This window comes from Coregonus clupeaformis, chromosome 33, assembly GCF_020615455.1.
Source record: "Coregonus clupeaformis isolate EN_2021a chromosome 33, ASM2061545v1, whole genome shotgun sequence".
Classification (NCBI taxonomy): domain Eukaryota; kingdom Metazoa; phylum Chordata; class Actinopteri; order Salmoniformes; family Salmonidae; genus Coregonus; species Coregonus clupeaformis.
The window spans coordinates 14,634,694-14,640,313 of NC_059224.1; positions in this window are offsets into that span (position 1 = coordinate 14,634,694).

A 5,620-nucleotide genomic window follows, 5' to 3' on the forward strand; every position below is an offset into this window, starting at 1 on the left:
CTTGTTTTCTCTCTTCTATGGTGGAGGGTTAATGCACTGTTTGTTTTAGTGGTACCCACTGGGTTTTATTTTCAAAGTTAGAGAGGAAGAGGACAGAGGTTTAGTTTCTTGGGGTTTTGAACGGTGAGGTGTGAGCGATGGCTTCGCAGCCTAGCGCGGAGGAAACGCTGTCGTTACGGCATGGATTCAGGTGTGTTCCCGATAATGGAATTAAGGTGGAGGAGGTTCTGCTCGCGGTCGGCGAACAGGTAGGAGCCGAATTTATACATTCCGCGTCCAGAATGAACAAAGCTGTGGTTGTGTTCATGAAAAGGGTACATTTGGTGAGTAGGCTCATTTCAAGCGGAATATTTGTAAGGGATGTGTTGGTGCCAATTTCTCCTCTTTCTACCCCTTCGACCAGGGTGGTAGTTGCAAATTTGCCTCCGTTTATTACGGATGATCAAATCAGGAAGGAGTTGAGTCGTTTTGGTAAGTTTGCTAGCGGTTTTCGTGTACTGTCGGCAGGTTTTCAGGCAGATGCCGTCAAGCACGTTGTTTCATTCCGGAGGCAAGTGTTCATGTTTCTGAACAACAATGAGCAACAGTTAAATGTGAACTTTAAAGTGAGGCATGGGGAGGGGCTCTACGCAGGTTTTGCCAGCACAGATAGCCTACGGTGTTTTGAGTGTGGGGATTTGGGGCATAAGAGCTTTGCGTGCCCACATAAAGGCCGTAGACAAGGTGAGGGTTCAAGCGCCAGTGGGGGAAATAGAGGTCAACGTGCAGGAGGCAATGAGACACAGGCAGCAGAGGCTGGGTCTAGTCATGCGACAGATGGTGGTGTAGTTAAGGCTGGGTCTAGTCATGCTATAGGTGGTGGTGTAGATGGGGCTGGGTCTAGTCAGGCTATAGATGGTGGTGTAGATGGGGCTGGGCCTAGTCATGCTATAGATGGTGGTGTAGATGGGGCTGGGTCTAGTCGTGTGATGGATGGTGGTGTAGCTGAGGCTGGGTCTAGTCATGTTATGGAGTGTGGTGTAGATGAGGCTGCGCCTAGTCATGCTATAGATGGTGTAGATGAGGCTGGGTCTAGTCATGCTATAGATGGTGGTGTAGATGAGGCTGGGTCTAGTCAGGTTATGTTAGTGGATGAGGAGAGTGTAGTGGGGAAGGGGAAGCGACTAGGAGGGGTGGAGGAGGGGTGTCAAGCGGAAGAGGAAAAAGGGGGAGAAGAAAGGAGGTGGGAAGGCAGAGGCTAGTGTGATGAAAGACACCAAGGAACCTTTGCCTGGTGCGGGGGGGGAGGCCCCGACTAGAGAGGAAGGGCAGGTGGTCAGGTTGCCTGGTGCGGGGGAGGCCCCGACTAGAGAGGAAGGGCAGGTGGTCAGGTTGCCTGGTGCGGGGGGGGAGGCCCCGACTAGAGAGGAAGGACAGGTGGTCAGGATGGGAGATGGAGATGAGGAGGAGGAAGGTGAGTCTGAGGAAGTAGACGATGAGGAGGATTTCTTTTCAGACTCCTCCGCAATGGGTCCAGAGCTGACAGCCAGTCAGTCAGAGGAGTCAAAGTACACAGTGAGGGAACTGTCAAGGTTCCTGAAGGAGACTAAGGGGAAAAAGGTTAATCTTGAGGCTTTCTTTTGCGATCCGGGAAAGTTTGTAAGATCAGTGCAACATGCAATGAAAAATGAGGGGCATGGTGTCCTCTCACCCAGGAAACGGTTTAGGTTAAGGAAGTGGGTCACAACTGTGCGTAAAGGTCTACCTTCAGACACTGTCTAGATGAAAGTTTTCTTTCTGGCACTGGAGCTTTTTGAGCTTTGCTATTGGTCTCTTTCTTTGCTGGCTTTTCTCCCACTTCTTATGGAGACTCTTTGGGTAGGCTCGCTTAATATTAATGGCGCCAGAGATGCGGGAAAGAGGAGTGTGTTGGGTGAATATGTAAAACAAAAAAAAGTACAAGTGTTGTTTCTGCAGGAGACGCATAGCGATGTGGTGAATGAGGTTGATTGGGGGCTCTGGTGGAAAGGGGCAAGTGTGCTGAGCCATGGAACAAATGTTAGTGCAGGGGTGGCAGTCCTTTTTGTACCGGGTCTGTCTGTAAAAATTTGCTCCTCAAAAGAGGTGTGTACAGGTAGACTGCTTGTAGTAAAGGCAGAAATTAACAACAGGGGTTTTGTCTTTATAAATGTGTATGCGCCCAACACAGGGAGAGAGAGGGGGCTTCTATTTGGGTGTCTTAGAAAGGAACTCTCACAGGTAGCGCCTGAGGAGACGCTGGTGGTCGGCGGGGACTGGAACTGTACGATGGATTTTACGAAAGACAGAAATGGGGAGGAGCCTCATTCAGGCTCAGTGGGGGGTGTTAAGGGACATTTTTAATCAATTTGACCTAGTTGATGTTTGGAGAACTAGACATCCCAACACAAGACAGTATACATGGGTGAAGGTCTTTGGGGCTAGGGGTGAGTGCAGCCCGACTTGATCGATTGTACATGTCCAGGAATCAGAGCAATAGGTTGTTGGGCGCTACCATTCTCCCGGTGGGTTTTTCGGATCATCACATAACCATGGCTCGGCTGTCTATTTCACCAGGGCCTCGGCAGGCATCCTATTGGAAGTTTAATGTAAAGCTCTTACAAGATGCCACTTTTTGCTCAGGTTTCCAGACTTTTTGGGAAAGGTGGGGGCAGCGAAGAGAGGAGTATGAGTCTCTGAGTCAATGGTGGGATGTGGGAAAAGTCCAAATTCGGCTTTTCTGCCAACAGTATACAGCTCTGTCATCCTCAGAGGCTAGGAGAGTATTGGGGGAACTCGAACGTAGTATTAGTGAGATGGAGGTAGAGCTGGTGGGGCAAGGCAATGTAGGCCTCCAGGTTAATCTAGCTGAACTACGTAGGGACCTGGGCAGTTTTTTCCAGGTTAAAGCAAAGGGAGCACTTGTAAGAGCTAGGTTCTCCATGCTCAAGGAGATGGATGCTCCCAGCTCCTTCTTCTTTGGTTTGGAAAGACAGAGCGGTGAAGCCAAGGGTATGCATTGTCTACGGCTTTCGGATGGGCGGGTGACCTCTGTGGTGGGGGAGATGCGGGAGCGGACTGTGGAGTTTTATACTGAATTGTATAAGGCAGAACTGTGTGATCCTATGTGTGCTCAGGTTTTGTTTGCCGAACTCCCTAAAGCTCTCTCTCTGGTACAAAGGATGAAATGGACATTCCCCTGTTGTCCCATGAACTGGCAGAGGCCGTAACCCAGATGTCCCCCGGCCGTGCACCGGGGTCGATGGACTCCCAGTGGAGTTTTATAAAAAATTCTGGGGGAATAATTGGACTGGACTTCTTTCGCGTGTTGCGTGAATGCGTCGGGGGTAGGAGAGTTGCCGATGAGCTGCCGTGGGCGGCTCTGACTCTCCTGCCCAAAAAGGGGACTTGTGTGAACTTAAGAACTGGAGGCCTGTGGCATTGCTCTGTGCGGACTACAAGATATTTGCCAAGGTCCTCGCTAACAGACTAAAGTCCCATCTGGACTCTATAGTACATAAGGACCAGACATATTGCATACCAGGACGCTTAATCACGGACAACTTGTTCTTAATCAGGGACATGTTGGACTTGTCGAGAAGTTCTAATGTGAACTTTGGTCTGGTCTCTTTAGATCAAGAGAAGGCCTTTGATAGAGTGGACCATGAGTATCTGTTTAATGTGATGTCTGTGTTTGGGTTTGGGGAAAGGTTTTTGGCCTATGTGAAGATGTTGTATGCTGGGGCATCATGTATGGTTAAGGTGGGAGGGGGGCTCAGTAGGCCAGTCTGGGTTAGGCGGGGCATTAGACAAGGATGCCCTCTATCAGGGCAGTTATATACACTAGCCATTGAACCTTTTTTGGGCCTGCTACGCAGGGAGACTGAAGGGAGTGTGCTGGACAGGCATAGCAGTGTCAGCGTATGCAGATGACGTTTCTGTGATGGTCAGGGATGGTCAGGATATGCAGGCACTGGAGAATAGTCTGAAGGTGTACGAGGGAGCTTCGTCAGCCAAGGTAAACTGGGGAAAGAGCAAAGCTCTGTTATGTGGGGCATGGGGGATAGGGTCCCTCCTCTGCTTCCAGGGGGTTGCAGTGGGGTTGTGAAGGGCTTAAAATATTGGGGGTGTACCTGGGCTCGGAGACGTGGGTCAGGAAGAACTGGGAGGGGCTGTCACAGGCAGTGGTGTCAAGACTGGCCAGGTGGAGGTGGCTCCTGTCCCAAGTGTCATATAGGGGGAGGGTGCTGATAATCAACAACCTGGTGGCATCTTCCCTGTGGCATAAACTGGCTGTCCTCAACCCCCTGCTGGGCTGCTGCAGACCTGCAACGCAAGCTGGTGGACTTCTTCTGGTCGGGCCATCACTGGCTGAGGGCGGCAGTGTTGTATATGTCCGTAAATGAAGGAGGACAGGGCCTGGTGGAACTGGAGAGCAGGGTGGCTGCATTCCGACTAAAGGCGGCACAGAGACTGCTGTACCATACTGATGTCGGATGGAGGGAGCCAGCATGCGCGCTGCTGAGGAGAGCTGGCGGATTAGGGTTGGACCGACAGCTATTCCTCATGAGGCTGGAGGGGCTGAGTACGGCAGGACTCTCTGATTTTACTCTGCGGTGCTGAGGGCCTGGCAGCTACTAAGGCCCACACGAAAAGGGGGTGTGGAGCCTGGGCTGTGGGTGTGGGAGGAGCCTATCTTCCACAACCCAGTCATCCTTTTGAGATCGGTTCAGTCAGCCACCCTGAAGAGGCGACTGATGGCAGCGGGATTACTAAGGCTGGGTGACCTGCGACTGCTGGGAGAGGATGGATGGAAAACCCCAGAAGTCCTAGCAAAACAAACAGGACTAACGTCTCTTAGGCTGCTGGAGAGATTCCTGGGGGAAGTCCAGGAGGCACTGTCCGAGCCGGTAAGGGGGGTGTTTGAGCAGCCAAAGGGGGAGGGGCCACCAATGTTTCCGCCACTGTACGTGACGGCAGAGACTGGGGACTGGCAAGGGGGTCTGGAGGACTTGTTAGATTTAACACTCCGAGCCTGGGCGAGTTTGAGGGGGGTGGGGAGGTAAAGCCCTCTACAACCTCTGCATTAAGGTAAGGAACATTAGGAGCCTAACAGGAGTGAAGGCACATCAGTGGCAGGGGGGCATGTGGAGGCGGAGAGTATGATTGGTTTTAGATGGAGGGGCTCTACAAACTCCCAGTACCAAAGAGGTCAGGGGACCTCCAGTGGAGGGTTTTACATGGAGCCCTGGCCACTAACAGCTGGTTAGCACGGGTTGAACCGGGAGTCAGACAGGGGTGTCCTTTCTGTGTCATGAGTGAAACTGTGATTCATGTGTTTTCTGTGTGCGCCAGGTTAATGCCTTTAATGTCTCAGTTGGAATGTCTGTGTGAGAGGTTGGGGGTGGTTTTTACTGTCGGGATGTTTATAATGGGGTACAGGTATTCAAATAAGGAAAAGGAAAAATGTGTGTTGTTGAATTTTCTGTTTGCTCAGTCAAAGTTAGCTATTTGGCTAACAAGGAGGAACAGGGTCAAAGGTGGGGATAACAGACCCTTTACTATTATTTAATGGGATGGTCTCTGCGCGCCTTAGGGTGGAAATTTGAGTTTTATAAAATGA